Genomic DNA, 16,624 nt, shown 5'->3' with positions numbered 1-16,624 from the left:
TGCCGCCTGCCTGAGCCTCACTGCTGCTGGGCTGAGCCGAGCTACAGGACCAGTCTGTCTGTCTCTTCCCCCTCAGCTGACTGTGCACAACACCCGAGCAGACAAGTTTGCCGGGGCGGAGCTTCACCTGTACGGGCTGGCCAAAAAAAGTCGGCAACCTGCCTTCCCACCAGACAAAAAAAAAAGGGCTGCTTTCCCCTTCATCTAACCGCTCTCTGGGGGCCAACAGAGTTTTTTTTCCTCTTTTTCACTTTGCTTGCTCACTGGTACTACTGTGTGTCCTCATTTTCCCTGGAAGAGCAGAGATTGAAAACTTGGCAAGAAAACGGGGTTCTTGCTATTGCTTGCAGATTGTCCTACCCGATTCGTTCTCTTTCTTATTCCTTTTTGCCCTTTCTTTTTGCCAGAATTTCTATTTCTTGTCATCTACTACTACTTATCACGAGAGACAGTCCCTGCTCGGTAGAGCTTACAATCTAATTATGACAGACAGACAGACAAACAGGACAAGTAAGGGATAAGGGTTAGGACAGACAGGACATATCAGGCAGTAATTGTAATAAAAGGCATGCACCTCTCCTTTGCACCATATTCCTTTTAAGGGTGCCCCAAGGATTTTAAACTGCTTTAATACTCTATATGTATGGGCGGGAGTGGGGGGGAGGGGACGGGACACACAGGCTTCACATACTGTTCGGAGCAGCAGCTCCAGAGCAACACTGACCCTGGAATTTGGGAATGGCCGAGCGGGAGACCTGGGGGTTTAGGGGAATAGACCTGGGGAACTGGGCTGGATGGTCGGCAGTGGGATAAGAAGGTCCTGAGGAACCGAGTTCAGTTCCCTCTGCAGCAACGTGTGACCCCTGGGCAAGTCGCTTAACCCTCTGTTGCTCCAGATTGGGAGCCCACTAGGGACAGACCCAGTACCTGTAAAATGAAACTGTAAACCGAATTTTAATAATTTCCCGGAGGATGTAGAGAAATCCTTTATAAACGTCTACTCCTCCGTCGTCGTCCCCCCCCTTCAAAAAAGTTCAATAACCCCAGCTCACGATTTAACCCCCCTGTTCTGCGCAAAGTTGAGAGACGATTGTTAACCCTTACCATAGGTGCCAACATATCAAAATGATTGGGGGGGGGGGGGGAAGCCAGGCACAGTGCTAATAAGCCCTACCTGGACATCATGAAGGAACTTGCTCAATATTTGGGTGGGGGGACGCTCAGAACCCACTGATTCAACAGATCTGGCTCCTCTGTGACCCTCACTGTGTTTGGAAATGGAGAAAAGCCTTGGTAAAGAGTGGCAGACGGCCCGATCCAGCCACTCTCTCTCCCCCTTTACTGCCTAATAACCAGCCTCACTTTCTAAAGCGCAGCCTGACTGAGCTCCGGTTTCTAAACCTTTCTGTTAATTGGTACAACAGGAGCTGGAAGACCCTAAAGCCTCCCAAGGTTCCGCTTAATGCGGAGATGAGCCAGTCAATTTAATTCTGCCCCCCCCCCCCGAGATTCGCTAGACTTCATACACAAGACGTGGATTAAGATCGAAGCGCAGGGTGCGATCTAGGGGCTGAACTGATGATTTTTCGCTCCTTTTGTACAAGAGAACGTTGCAAGGGACAGGGGGCGCCAAAAGGGAACCCAATGAGGTTATTCAGCAAAGCAGGAAGATTAATAAAACTAAAAACGATTTTTTAAAACTTTTGTTTCCTGTTTTCCTTAGAAGAAATCTGTGCTGCCTTAGCCCCCCCTTCCCCCGCCGCCACTTTTTCAGTAAGATCCAGAGCTGAGGATACTTTTTTGGATTTGGCTGAGAATCAGAAGGTGTAGAATATTGGAGGGGGGGAGGGGACAGGCTTAGACCCTTAGCCAAAGCAAGAATATTGCAGGGGCGTAGCTAGGTGGGGCCATGGGGGCACGGCCCCCACAGATTTAACCCTGGCCCCCCTGTACTTTCAACCCCCCTGTGCCGCTGACCCTCCCCCGCCACTTTCAACCTCCCCCTTCCGCCACCGACCCTCCTTTGCCGCCGCTGATGCCAGGTACCTTTGCTGGTGGGGGTCCCCAACCCCTGCCAGCCAAAGTCTTCGGCGCGTTCACTGATCTGTTTCTGTGAGTCTTGACTCCTGACGTCCTGCACGGACGTGCAGGACATCAGGAGTCAAGACTCACAGAAACAGATCAGCGAACGCGCCGGAGATGGGCGCTGAATGGGGTTGGGGACCCCCGCCAGCAAAGGTACCTGGCGGCAGTGGTGGCGGGGGAGGGGTGGCGGCAGCGGTGGAGGTGGTCGAAAGTGGCGGGGGAGGGGTCGGTGGCACAGGGGGGCTAAAATGTGCCCCCTCACCTCGAAGGCTCTGGACCCCTCTCCCACCGAGGTCTGGCTACGCCCCTGTTGCAGCTCCTGCTAAAAGGAAGTGTTTTTTTCTTTTCTTTTTTTTAAAGTGCTTTGTTACTGCCGATGCAAATGAAATATAGGGCACTAGTATTTTTAACACGCTCTAGAAACACTAGCGCGCCCATAGTGAAGCTTAGTAATCAGGGCCCTTAGCGGCTTATTGCCAGATCTAGGGGTCCTTTTACTAAGGTGCCCTGAAAAATGGCCTGCGGTAGCGTAGGCACGTGTTTTGGGCGCGCACAGATCCATTTTTCAGCACACCTGCAAAAATTGCCTTCTTTTTACAAATTTTTGGCCGCAAATGGATGTGCGGCAAAATCCAAATCGGCTCGCGTCTATTTGGGTCTGAGACCTTACCGCCAGCCATTGACCTAGCAGTAAAGTCACACACGGGTGGTAACAACCTACGCGTGTCAGAAAAAAAAACCAATATATTTTTCAGAGGTGCGTTATCGGCCGTGCGCCAAAAATGAAATTACCGCAAGAGCCATGCGGTAGCCGGGCCGTAACTCCATTTTGGCGTGCATCGGGCGCGCGTGCAGACACTCATGCGGCTTGGTAAAAAGGCCCCCGTCTGAAAGGCTGATGCAAACCCCTAAATGATAATATTCCCTGATTTATAATATTCTCCTAAAGATATAACTTGCGCAGGTGAGGTACTGGCAGGCAGAGCAGTCAAAGGCAGACCACCTATACGTTTCAGTTTCACACCCTATCTTAATATAAAAATAATCGAAATGTAAATGTTTCTCATCTAACACCTTTGTTGACAAGAGAAGTCTTGGAGTCTCCTGTCAGTCCCTGCCTCCTACGGCCCAAGGAAGTACATCCTGCCAGGATGGCAATACAGTGTGTCCTGTTTGCTTTCCGAATTCCCCTGCTTCTTACTAGAAAACACACACCACCTGCCTCTCTTCCTCTAGTGGGTCCTGGTCCCCTCCTTGGATGACCAGGCTGGGGTTCAAGAAAAGCTTCCTCATTTTAACAAGATGGGAGCCGTGAACTGTTCTTGATATAAAGACAACTTGTTAGAGCAGATGTGACTATATATAGTTTTTTTTGGAGTGAGGGGAGATGTCAGGTGATCAGTTTCAAAGAGGGGAAGAGGGGTTAAGCAGAGTCCCTGCAGTTACACAAGCTAAGATTATAAACGTATTCGTCTCACATTTAGGTGGCTGCTTAGGTTCCTTCGTGGTCATTGTGGCCCCATGTTCGAAAAATGCTGCGCTCCTAAATTTAAGCTCTTAGGTTAAGTTTGTGCTCTATTTAGGAGCCTAAATTTTCAGCTGAAAATTCATCTCAATTTAGAATCGTAAAAGTTATGCTTATACATTTCTAGAAGTTGCTATTCATTAGAGCCTAGTGCTCAAAATCAGTGCTAGGCTCCTAAATTTACTTACCTACCCTAAATCTGCCCTTGTTGTGACCCATCTTTTAATGCTCCTATGTTTAGGTATTTAGTGAAATTCTGAGTACAAATTTAGGCACTCAGCCCTAGTAAAATTTTCCAAGAGGCCAATTTAGGAGCAGAACTCTTAAGAGTGGAGGAGTGGCCTAGTGGTTAGGGTGGTGGACTCTGGTCCTGGGGAACTGAGTTTGATTCCAACTTCAGGCACAGGCAGCTCCTTGTGACTCTGGGCAAGTCAGGTAACCCTCCATTGCCCCATGTAAGCTGCATTGAACCTGCCATGAGTGGGAAAGCGCAGGGTACAAATGTAACAAAAATAAAATAGATACTATTGGAGATTCTACATGGAATGTTGCTATTCCACATGTAGAAGACTGTTTCTGTGAGTCTATGTGCAGGACGTCAGACTCACAGAAGCTGAGCAGCCACATTGGTGATCTGCAAGGGCCGACTTCTACATGGAATGTTGCTAGTGGACTAGCAACATTCCATGTAGAATCTCAAATAGTAGCAACAGTGGAGGAGTGGCCTAGTGGTTAGGGTGATGGACTTTGGTCCTGAGGAACTGAGTTTGATTCCCTTCCCACTTCAGGCACAGGCAGCTCCTTGTGACTCTGGGCAAGTCACTTAACCCTCCATTGCCCCATGTAAGCTGCATTGAGCCTGCCATGAGTGGGAAAGCGCAGGGTACAAATGTAACAAAAATAAAATAGATACTATTGGAGATTCTACATGGAATGTTGCTACTATTGGAGATTCTACATGGAATGTTGCTATTCCACTAGCAACATTCCATGTAGAAGGCTGTGCAGGCTTCTGTTTCTGTGAGTCTGACGTCCTGCACGTACGTGCAGGACGTCAGACTCACAGAAGCAGAAGCCTGCGCGGCCACATTGGTGATCTGCAAGGGCCGACTTCTACATGGAATGTTGCTAGTGGAATAGCAACATTCCATGTAGAATCTCAAATAGTAGCCACAGTGGAGGAGTGGCCTAGTGGTTAGGGTGATGGACTTTGGTCCTGAGGAACTGAGTTTGATTCCCTTCCCACTTCAGGCACAGGCAGCTCCTTGTGACTCTGGGCAAGTCACTTAACCCTCCATTGCCCCATGTAAGCTGCATTGAACCTGCCATGAGTGGGAAAGTGCGGGGTACAAATGTAACAAAAAAAAAGTTAGAAACATGCATCCTTTGAATTTCTTGCCTGGGATTTTCACAGTTGCATTGATGGAGGGGGGGGGGGGGGGCACTGTGCTCTTTAGAGTTACATAAATGTTGAGCAACCCCTTGTCAAATTTTCTTTTATGATAGGGAACCAAGCGCTGAGGAGGAGATGCACAGAATTCCGGTGCTGTTTTCCGGTGCGATCAATCCTCAACACTAACAGCATGCAAATTATACCTACGCTGTTAGTGTTGAGGTTGGTAAAGAGCTCAGAACCTACTGGCGTATGCCCGCAAGAGCTGTGCGGTGGACGCAGTTCTAGTGTGCATGTTTGGTGAAGAGGGGAAGCAAAAAATCTTTTTGGTGATGGCTGCAAGTAGGAAGAGACGGGGGTAAGTGTGCAGTGGAGAGAAAATAATGAGACATCATAAGTGACCTAACATCAAAACTCTGCCAGAACCAGATAAAACCGAATTCTTTACATCTGATTGCTTCAATCAATTTGTCACCAATGAACATTAACGTCCTACCCCCCCCCCCCCATCTCTCATGCCTGAAATGAACTGTTTATCCAACTTACTTTATAATTTACTTCAACATTTATGAACTTTAATGTAATAATACGTTGTATTTCTCATTCCGGAAATGGCGATCGCCATTACGGCATACTGTAAGCCACATTGAGCCTGCAAATAGGTGGGAAAATGTGGGATACAAATGCAACAAATGAATAAATAAAATGTTGCTACTGCCTGAGGAAAAGTTAGGAAGCAAGCCTAGCTGTAAAAGTCACCCTGCCCTAACATCTAAAACCCTACCACTCAGGAGCTGTGGGTTGATTTTAGTCATTGTGGCAGGAAGTTGCTGTGCGCCTTTGTTCTGAGCATTGCATGGAATTGCTAATGAGCTCATTTTAAAACAAGCAAGCTCATTAGCATAAGACTTTTGGTCACTGCTTCCCTGCGTGGTATAGCAGTGGCCAAAAGCCTCTGTGCATTACCAGCAAAAAAACCCATTTCATTTAGGCTGTCAAAAACCTGTCTAAATGAAACGTTGCAAGCCCAGTTTGGTTTGAGCGTTGGGCCTCTCTGGGGCATTAGAAGAGCCCCTTCACATCACCCCCTTAAACCGCCCTCTTGATCCTTTCTTTGGGGGGAGTTCTATAACTGGGCACTATACGTTAGGCATCCCGATGGCATGCGCTGAGTGCCAATTCTATAATGACAGCTGTGCGCACAGATGTCATTATAGAATACAGGGGTAAACCTGCATTTGCATGCACGAAGTTAGGCGTGCTCACTTATGGCAAGTCAATGACATAAGCATGCCAAAGTGCTGGATATCACATGTGTAACTTACAGTATTCTGTAAGTTTAGTGAGAACTGGGAGACACACCCATGTTCCACCCACATGTATACTCTCAAGCAGATACATGTGAATGTACTTACTACTTTATAGGATAGCACATAGGGCTATCTCGGCATTTAGGCATGGATGGCACATGGAAACTTGCTACTCTTTGGGGTTCCGGAATTTTGCTTCTCTTTGGAGTTCTGGAAACTTGCTTCTCTTTGGGGTTTTCAGAATTTTGCTTCTCTTTGGGGTTCCGGAATTTTGCTTCTCTTTGGGGTTCCGGAATCTTGCTACTCTTTGGGGTTCCGGAATTTTGCTTCTCTTTGGAGTTCTGGAATCTTGCTTCTCTTTGGGGTTTTCAGAATTTTGCTTCTCTTTGGGGTTCCGGAATTTTGCTTCTCTTTGGGGTTCCGAAATCTTGCTACTCTTTGGGGTTCCGGAATTTTGCTTCTCTTTGGAGTTCTGGAATCTTGCTTCTCTTTGGGGTTTTCAGAATTTTGCTTCTCTTTGGGGTTCCGGAATCTTGCTACTCTTTGGGGTTCTGGAATTTTGCTTCTCTTTGGAGTTCTGGAATCTTGCTTCTCTTTGGGGTTTTCAGAATTTTGCTTCTCTTTGGGGTTCCGGAATTTTGCTTATCTTTGGGGTTCCGGAATCTTGCTACTCTTTGGGTTCCGGAATTTTGCTTCTCTTTGGAGTTCTGGAATCTTGCTTCTCTTTGGGGTTCCGGAATTTTGCTTCTCTTTGGGGTTCTGGAATCTTGCTACTCTTTGGGGTTCCGGAATTTTGCTTCTCTTTGGAGTTCTGGAATCTTGCTTTTCTTTGGGGTTCTGGAATCTTGCTACTCTTTGGGGTTCCGGAATTTTGCTTCTCTTTGGGGTTCCGGAATCTTGCTTCTCTTTTTCCAGAATTTTGCTTCTCTTTGGGGTTCCGGAATCTTGCTTCTCTTTGGGGGTTCCAGAATTTTGCTTCTCTTTGGGGTTCCGGAATCTTGCTTCTCTTTGGGGTTCCGGAATCTTGCTGCTCTTTGGGGTTCCGGAATTTTGCTTCTCTTTGGGGTTCTGGAATTTTGCTTCTCTTTGGGGTTCTGGAATCTTGCTTCTCTTTGGGGTTCCGGAATCTTCCTACTCTTTGGGATTCTGCCAGGTACTTGTGACCTGGATGGGCTCCTGTTGGAGCATCAGTCTGATCCAGTGTGGCTGTTCTTATGTAACAATACAGGCACGGTTATTGAACTGCCCTTCACATGTCTCAGTATAAAAGAGCTCTGACCACAGCAGCTGTGGACTTTGGGCTTACAAGTCAGAGCTGAACCTTCAACTTGTACAAAACACGGCAACGCGCCTGATAGTTGGGGGAAAAAATTGGATCGTATTACCCCAAGCACAGACCAGGAGAGGGACCTTGTGGTGATAGTGTTGGAGGATCTTAAAGCAGTGAAATATTGTGACAAGGTGGTGGCTGTAGCCAGAAGGATCTCAGGCGGCATAGAGAGACATGTCCAGTAGGAGGTGCTATTCGCCTTTGTTCTAGTCTTTGGAGAGGACCCATGTGGAATATTATGCTCAAGGGTGGAGGAGTAGCCTAATGGTTAGTGCAGTAGGTTCTGATCTGGGTTCAATTCCCTTTGCAGAAATGGGATCCTCCCGTCTCTAAACAATCCCTCAGTACCTATTACCTTTTCCTTCAAATAAAATGCCAGACAATTATGCGAATTAATCAAAGGCTGCAACTTCTTTATTAACAACTTTAAGTGCAACTCACATAACCAACAAATAACTCAGAGCTACATAAACTGCATTCAATAGGCAAATTTGACACCCCCCTAGCTGATCACCCCTTCAGCAAAGCAGATAGCCCACCTCAGCCAAGCAAGGGCCTATGATGTCAGCATGGTCCTCCATGTCTACTTTTAGCCGGGTCACTTGACCCTTTAATTTTAACCCGGCTCAGACCTCTGAGCCTGAGACCCTGTAGCTCAGGGCTGCCACCCACTGTGACAAAGGCTTCATAACTCCTCCGCCCTAACCAGGGCTCCATGTAAGCAAAAAGAGGAGGTAGGGTGGGAAAGCCGCCTCCAAGGAGCAGGAAAAGCCCTGCACTCGGGAGGTATCCCAATAAATAGTCCCGCCTTTCCTCCCTCCCCATCCAGCTGCCTCGCCAATCAGATCTGCCTCCAGTTTGGCTTCCTTTTAAATTGCCCTATGGCAAGCCAGACCAAAGGCACTTACCGATTCCTGCCCTCCCTCTCCCCCTCCCCCTAATATTCCAACCTCTACCTCCCTACCTAACCTCCTAGCTTTGAGCTAGCCTTTTCCGGTACGGACGGCCGGCCCCATTCTTCACTTAACGGGTGCCCTCCAGACAGGCTCTTGGGCTTGACACTTCTATGTGACCTTGGCAAGTCACTTACCCCTCCCATTGCCCCAGGTATAAAAACTTAGTTTGTCAGCCCACTAGGAACAAAGAACGTACCTGCATATAATGTGTACAGTGCTGCGTATGTCTAGTAGCGCTATAGAAACGATTAGTAGGAATAGCAATTTTGGAGGTTGTATCTTGCTACAGACATCAAAAGACTTGGGACCGTTTACAAGAAGGCAACAAAAATGATATAGGGCTATGAGATGAGACTTGAACACCTCAATATCTATATTCTTCAGATATTGGGGGGGGAGGGGGTATGATATAGACCTTTAAATAGTATTGAAATGCAAACTTCTCTTTTCAAAGGCAGGGAAGCAGTACAACTACAGGTCCTGGGTTGAGGTTGCAGGGTGGGAGACTTAGGAGCAATATCAGGAAATACTTTTTCACGGAAAGGATGATGGATGCCTGGAATGCCCTCCTGAGGGAGGTTGTGAACACAAAAAAAAAATGGTAAAATGCTTGGCTTAAACAGAGAGGATCACTATATAGAAAAAGGATGGAATACAATTAAAGCGAAACTTAAATGATCTCATAGCTGGAATGAGCTTGGACAGCAGTTTCAATGGTTGGGAAGTTAGACTTCTATGGTCTGGGTACCGTAAATGTTAAAAATAGATTAGGCTCCTCAAGGCTGGAGTGGGCTTTCGCAATTGGGAAGCAGCAGTGGCGTACCTAAGTCGGCTGCCACCCGGGGCGGATCGCAGCTGCGCACCCCCCCCCCCCCGGGTGCAGTGGCATCCGTCCCCCAGGGTGCAGCACGACACCCCCCCAACGCAGTGACCCCCCCAACACAATGATACCCCCGGCGCATCAACACCTCCCCTCCCGGGTGCATTCCTAGCTGCTGGGAGCAACCGCGCGGCTGTCGGCACCGCTGGCTCACTCTGCCCCGGAACAGGAAGTAACCTGTTCCGGGGCAGAGGGAGCCAGCGGAGCCGACAGGCGCGCGGCTGCTCTCTGCACCCCCCCCAGCAGCGTGCACCCAGGGCAGACCGCCCCCACCACCCCGGCCTTGCTACGCCACTGGGAAGCAGGACTGGTGCTGGGCAGACTTTTAGGGTCTGTGCCCTAAAATTGGCAGGGAGAGACAGCGATTGAGTATACCAGCGTTTGATCATGAAGTGGAACCTGTACAGTTGGGCAGACTGGAGGCCCCTAAATATCGTTGCGATGAGCTTTACATGCAGGCAGGGGCGTAGCTAGGTGGGGCCATGGGGGCATGGGCCCCCACAGATTTAGCCCTGGCCCCCCTCTACTTTCAACCCCCCGCCGCTGACCCTCCCCCGCCACTTTCTACCCCCCCTCCCGCCACCGCTGGCGACCCTCCTTTGCTACCGCCAGGTACCTTTGCTGGTGGGGGTCCCTAACCCCCGCCAGCCGAAGTCCTCTTCAGTGCCGGTCTCCGGCGCGTTCGCTGATCTGTTTCTGTGAGTCTTGACTCCTGACGTCCTGCACGTCTGTGCAGGACGTCAGGAGTCAAGACTCACAGAAACAGATCAGCGAATGCGCCGGAGACTGGCGCTGAATGGGGTTGGGGACCCCCGCCAGCAAAGGTACCTGGCGGCAGTAGTGGCGGGGGAGGGGCTGCGGCAGCGGCGCAGGTGGTTGAAAGTGGCGGGGGAGGGGTTGGTGGCATGGGGGGGGGGGGCTAAAATGTGCCCCCTCACCTCGGGCTCTGGACCCCCCCCTCCCACTGAGGTCTGGCTACGCCCCAGGTGAGTCAGCACAGCACTTCCCCCAGTTCTGTCTGCTTCAGCTCAGTCCAATTGATTTCAAACTAGGGAACAGCTTTTGGCTATAGGGGACCTAAATCAGTTGTATCTACGTCAAATGAACTGAACTCTGCAACCTCAGACTCCAGATTCTATAAACTCCTTCCAGAGGGAAGAGACATCTCTGTACAAATCAAGGGCGACATTGGCGCTGAACCTGGTTGAAACTCCCGGTGGACTAAAATCCCAGGACGCGAAAACTCAGCCTAAGAAAAACGCTTTCCAGCGCTGCTTCTTGCCGAGTCAGCTCACAGAGGCAGGGGGAAAGCTTCCACTAACTCTCTCTTTTGAAGCGACAGGGGCTGAGGATCGGACATGCTGCCTCTCTCTCTCTCTCGCTTTATGCCTGAATCTGAGAGCTCTGAGCACAGCTGCAAGGGGGGGGGGGGGGGGGGCAAGAGATGGTTTTTAAAACTAGGTGAAAAAGCAGCGAGGGCAGGAGGGGACTCGACGCGCCCGGGGAGGACAGAGAGGGGAAGGGGAGCCGCTTCTTTCCCACACGCTCCTGCACAACTCATGACTCGGGACTTTTTCTTTTTAGTCACGATTTTCAGTTTTTTTTTCCTCCTCGCTCACAGAAAACCTCAGTTACCTCATGAATCAGCAGAGAGCTCTCGGCTGCACTTCTGAACCTGGCAGCGCGTTATGACTGGACCCCCGACCCCCCCCCCCCCCCGGTTTCCTTTGAAGCGAAGGCAGTCGCTTCTCAAGGGCAAGTGACATGCACGGTTGTGACATGCCCTTTTCGCGTGTAAAAAGTCATCTGAAATTCTCGGCCATATCTTGAAGACTACAAACCACTTCCCCTTTCCTTAAGGTCTTTCTTTCACTTATTGATTGATTGATCAATAAGAGAAATCCTTTTTGATGCTGCTTTTAACTCCTAACCCTTATTCACTTGTTCAGAACCCTTATTTTATCATCCTCACTTAAATATTCCCTTATCTCTTATTTGTCCTGTCTGTCCTAATTAGATTGTAAGCTCTGTCGAGCAGGGACTGTCTCTTCATGTTCAAGTGTACAGTGCTGCATATGTCTAGTAGCGCTATAGAAATGATAAGTAGTAGTGTTTGGGATTGTGGAATCTTGCTACTCTTTGGGATTCCGGAATCTTGCTACTCTTTGTCCTTATTATCCCTTGTTTGTCCTGTTTGTCTGTCCTAATTAGTTTATAAGCTCTTTTGAGCAGGGACTGTCTCTTCATGTTCAAGTGTACAGCGCTGCGTACTTCTAGTGGTGCTATAGAAATGATAAGTAGTAGTGTTTGGGATTGTGGAATCTTGCTACTCTTTGGGATTCCGGAATCTTGCTACCCTTTGTCCTTATCCCTTATTTGTCCTGTTTGTCTGTCCTAATTAGATTGTAAGCTCTGTTAAGCAGGGACTATCTTTTCATGTTCAAGTGTACAGCGCTGCGTACATCTAGTAGCACTTTAGAAATGATAAGTAGTAGTAGTAGATTGCCATTCCTCAGACAATAAACAAAATCCCAATCAGCAAACGATGACATGGGTCCTTCAGCCTTTTTTTTGGGGGGGGGGGATAATCAGTAATTTTACCTGCTCTCTCTACAGAAAGCAGCGCTGGAACAGTGATCCTACCCTAATTATGCAAGCTCCTTCCTACTGAGAGAGGGGGATTTCTGCAGGTCAACAGATTTCAAAAGTATTTTTCTATGCAGCACGTGGTCGAAAATGCACAGATGTAAACGTCCCCTCCTTTACATGACCACATCAGTCACTGCCAGATCCACTTCCCGTGCGGGGGCACCATTTCACTACACTGGCAAATATTTGGGGACCACTGGCCATGCTGATCTCCTTGGGGGGGGGGGGAGGGCAGGAAAGCGAGCAACACTTTTCAAAGTCACTGTCCATCCCACAAAGGAACCCTTTTCTCCCTTCCTTCAGGAGAGGAAATGCAAAGCCTTGATGGTTTGCGTGGGCTTTACCACCCCCCCCCCCTCAAAATTAGGATCACAGGCTGGTGAAAATAACAGAAAGCCACACACACAATAAAGCGTCATTTCGGAAATTAATCCAGATGGTTTGAGCATTCCTCTTGCTTTGTTACCGACTGGGATCAAAGTGAACAATCTGTAAATACTCCAGTCCCATAGGCAGCCCTCTGGCCATTTATGGCTGCGGACTTATCACTTTAAAAAATTCATAAAGCCTGAAGTGGGCAGGCTTCCTGTCTTTGCTGCAGTGGTGCTCATTACACTGTTTAACTTGTTCCAGGTCTTGTGAAGCCATTTGGCAAGTGTTTAGGCAGGAAATAAAAAAAGCTGGCTTTATTGTGTAAGTTCTTCATTTTTGACTGCTGAAGGATAGAAGTTATAAGGGTGCACCATGAACCAGGCTTTATATTCCCACTTACACAAGCATGTCATCCAGAGGTACAAATTTAGGGCTAAATTTATTAACCTGTGTTAATGTGATGATGCTTAAGGCAAGTTCTCTTTATTTATTTAAGATTTTGCTCACACCTTTTCAGTAGTAGCTCAAGGTGAGTTATGTTCAGGTACGCTAGATACTTCTCTGTCCCAGGAGGGCTCACAATCTAAGTTTGTAGCTGAGACAATGGAGGGTTAAGTGACTTGCCCAAGGTCACAAGGAGCAGCAGTGGGATTTGAAGCGGCCACCTCTGGATTGCAAGACCAGTGCTCTAACCACTAGGCCACTCCTCTAACCCTGAGAACCTTGTTACTCTTTGGGGTTCTAAATGGAATGTTGCTACACTTTGAAATTCTGCATGGAATCTTGTTATTCTTTAGAATTCTAGAATCTTTATTTATTTAGATTTTTGCTCACACCTTTTTCAGTAGTAGCTCAAGGTGAGTTACATTCAGGTACTCTGCATATTTCTCTGTCCCAGGAGGGCTCACAATCTAAGTTTGTACCTGAGGCAATGGAGGGTTAAGTGACTTGCCCCAGATCACAAGGATTGGAACCAGCCACCTCTGGATTGCAAGACTGGTGCTCTAACCACTAGGCCACTCCTCCAATGAGGTTGCGCAGAGTAGAGATGCCAAGTTACCCAGTCCCACGCTGGACACTTTTTGGCCAGCCCTGGTTTTGAGCTTACATCCCAAAGCAGTGAGGGATTTGTAGTGCCTGATCCTGTCCCATTGAAATCAGTGTTGCAAATCCCATAATGCACCATAGGATGGGCTGGACAGAAATCCATGGCTATCCCAAAATCTCCAGCCTGGAACTGGTTAACGTGGCATCTCTGACTCTCTATAAAGCATACAACTTTTAGTAGAAAGATAAATAATCAAATGTATTTTTACTTAAATTCCAATGAAACTGCACGTTTCTACTTTACCCATAGAAGGCTCCCACTTAAGGAACGCATTGCCTTCAAGATCTGCATGATTGTACACAAAATCATTCACGCAGACGCCCCAATCTACATGCTAAACCTCGTGGACCTCCCAGAAACGCCACAAGATCATCCCACAAATTTCTCAACCTGCACTTCCCCAGCTGTAAAGGACTAAAATACAAGCTCATGCACGCTACGACCTTCTCTTACATGAGCACGCAGTTATGGAATGCACTACCTACAGACCTGAAAACAGTCAACGAAATAACCATCTTTTGCAAATCTCTGAAGACATATTTCTTCAACAAGGCCTACAATGAGAACCGATAATCTCACTAACCCACTCAGTTATGAAAGCCCACCTTCTACACTTATCCTAATACATAGTAACATAGTAACATAGTAGATGACGGCAGAAAAAGACCTGCACGGTCCATCCAGTCTGCCCAACAAGATAAACCTATATGTGCTACTTTTCACTCCCTTCTTTCTTCACTCTTCCATTACTTAATCTCTACACCATACTAACTGTATCTGATATCCTGGTTTGACAATGCTAACAAAAATATGTAAGCCACATTGAGCCTGCAAATAGGTGGGAAAATGTGGGATACAAATGCAATCAATCAATCAATCAATCAATAAATAAATAAACAAGAAGGAACATCTCGAACAGCTCACAGGCTTCCAGGGATCCAGGTTTTCTCCAAGACCATGGGTCCTGCTAGACCTGTACTTTCCTTTCCTTTCTTTTCTTTTGAGATAATGTGAGTTTGGAGAAAGGAGAGGGTGGAGGGAATCCTTCACTAGCTGACACCTTATCCATGTGTAAATGTCCCGGTGGCTTTGCATAACTCAGGGGCTGATGGATTCTTAAGCCCTGTGCCCTCTGCTTATCTGTCCTTCTATCAAACAGCTTATTGTGTCCCACCCCCACTCCCTACCCAAAGATAAGGGCTGACAGAGAAAGGTGGAGCAAAGGGGTTAACTTTCAATAGGTAGGGTTTGATTCCTCCCCCCCCCCCCCCCAAAGAATGCTGCTGGTCCTGGGGAACTGAGGAACTGAGTTCAATTCCCACTTCAGGCACAGGCAGCTCCTTGTGACTCTGGGCAAGTCACTTAACCCTCCATTGCCCCATGTAAGCCGCATTGAGCCTGCCATGAGTGGGAAAGCGCAGGGTACAAATGTAACAAAAATAAAATAGATACTATTGGAGATTCTACATGGAATGTTGCTACTATTGGAGATTCTACATGGAATGTTGCTATTCCACTAGCAACATTCCATGTAGAAGGCTGCGCAGGCTTCTGTTTCTGTGAGTACGTGCAGGACGTCAGACTCACAGAAGCAGAAGCCTGCGCGGCCACATTGGTGATCTGCAAGGGCCGACTTCTACATGGAATGTTGCTAGTGGAATAGCAACATTCCATGTAGAATCTCAAATAGTAGCAACAGTGGAGGAGTGGCCTAGTGGTTAGGGTGATGGACTTTGGTCCTGAGGAACTGAGTTGGATTTCCACTTCAGGCACAGGCAGCTCCTTGTGACTCTGGGCAAGTCACTTAACCCTCCATTGCCCCATGTAAGCCGCATTGAGCCTGCCATGAGTGGGAAAGCGCAGGGTACAAATGTAACAAAAATAAAATAGATACTATTGGAGATTCTACATGGAATGTTGCTACTATTGGAGATTCTACATGGAATGTTGCTATTCCACTAGTAACATTCCATGTAGAAGGCTGCGCAGGCTTCTGTTTCTGTGAGTCTCCTTGTGACTCTGGGCAAGTCACTTAACCCTCCATTGCCCCATGTAAGCCGCATTGAGCCTGCCATGAGTGGGAAAGCGCAGGGTACAAATGTAACAAAAATAAAAATAAACAGCAACAAGGAGCTGGCTTCCTGCCTTAAGGCAGGAAGAGAGAGAGAGAAAGCTCACACACATTCTCACAAACCTACAGCCAGTAACTAACCTCTTCCTCTCTCACAGCCCATAAACCGGTCACTAGTTCTAAGGAAAGACATTGTTCTCAGGAGAGATAATCTCACAATGGAAAGTCCATTAAAGGTATTAAGCGTCTGGTCGTGATCTATAAAAAGGGCTCTGTCCTGACAATGGGCAATTAAAGTTGGCAAATCTGTGTCCCCCCCTTCCCCCCCCCATACTGCTCTAATTCCTGGTAATTGCATGCTGCTTGATGTGGTGGCTGCTGCCTCCTGCCACACAGGGATGAGGTTTGGCGCCCTTAATCTGCAAAGTGCCTGACCTACTTCCTTCTGTGTCTTTTGAGGGCCAGTTTCCTTCCCATCCATCTGGACTTCTTCCTCACCCCCTGCACACATAGCACACTCTCTCCCTCTCACACACACAAGCAGGATCAATATTCTGGGACCTCCAGACAATACACTAATCGCTAATCTACAAGAGGCAGTCATATTCAAGTTTAACATCCACCAAGATGGGGGCATCACTTTTCATTCAGCTCAGTAAATGAAACAAGACACCCCCTGGCAACTGTGGTAACCTCCCACCCCACTGAGACACAGAGGGAACCCATGCACAAAAGTCTGCGGGCTTTTATGCATCGATTAGGTCAGCTTGACCACCCGATTTTGTTGGCAGCCTATGCAAAAAATGGATTTGGGGTATGAGCTAACTATTTCTATTTCTTTACAGGACTTTCTACACCGCTCTAGCTGACGGGTTACAAAAAGGAAACGGGAAAGGAACTCCATTAAAATATAGGAAAGCAAGCAGTCATGCCTGGGGAGAGGCG

The sequence above is a fragment of the Microcaecilia unicolor genome, chromosome 3, assembly GCF_901765095.1.
Source record: "Microcaecilia unicolor chromosome 3, aMicUni1.1, whole genome shotgun sequence".
Lineage (NCBI taxonomy): Eukaryota > Metazoa > Chordata > Amphibia > Gymnophiona > Siphonopidae > Microcaecilia > Microcaecilia unicolor.
This window is presented reverse-complemented; position numbering follows the sequence as displayed.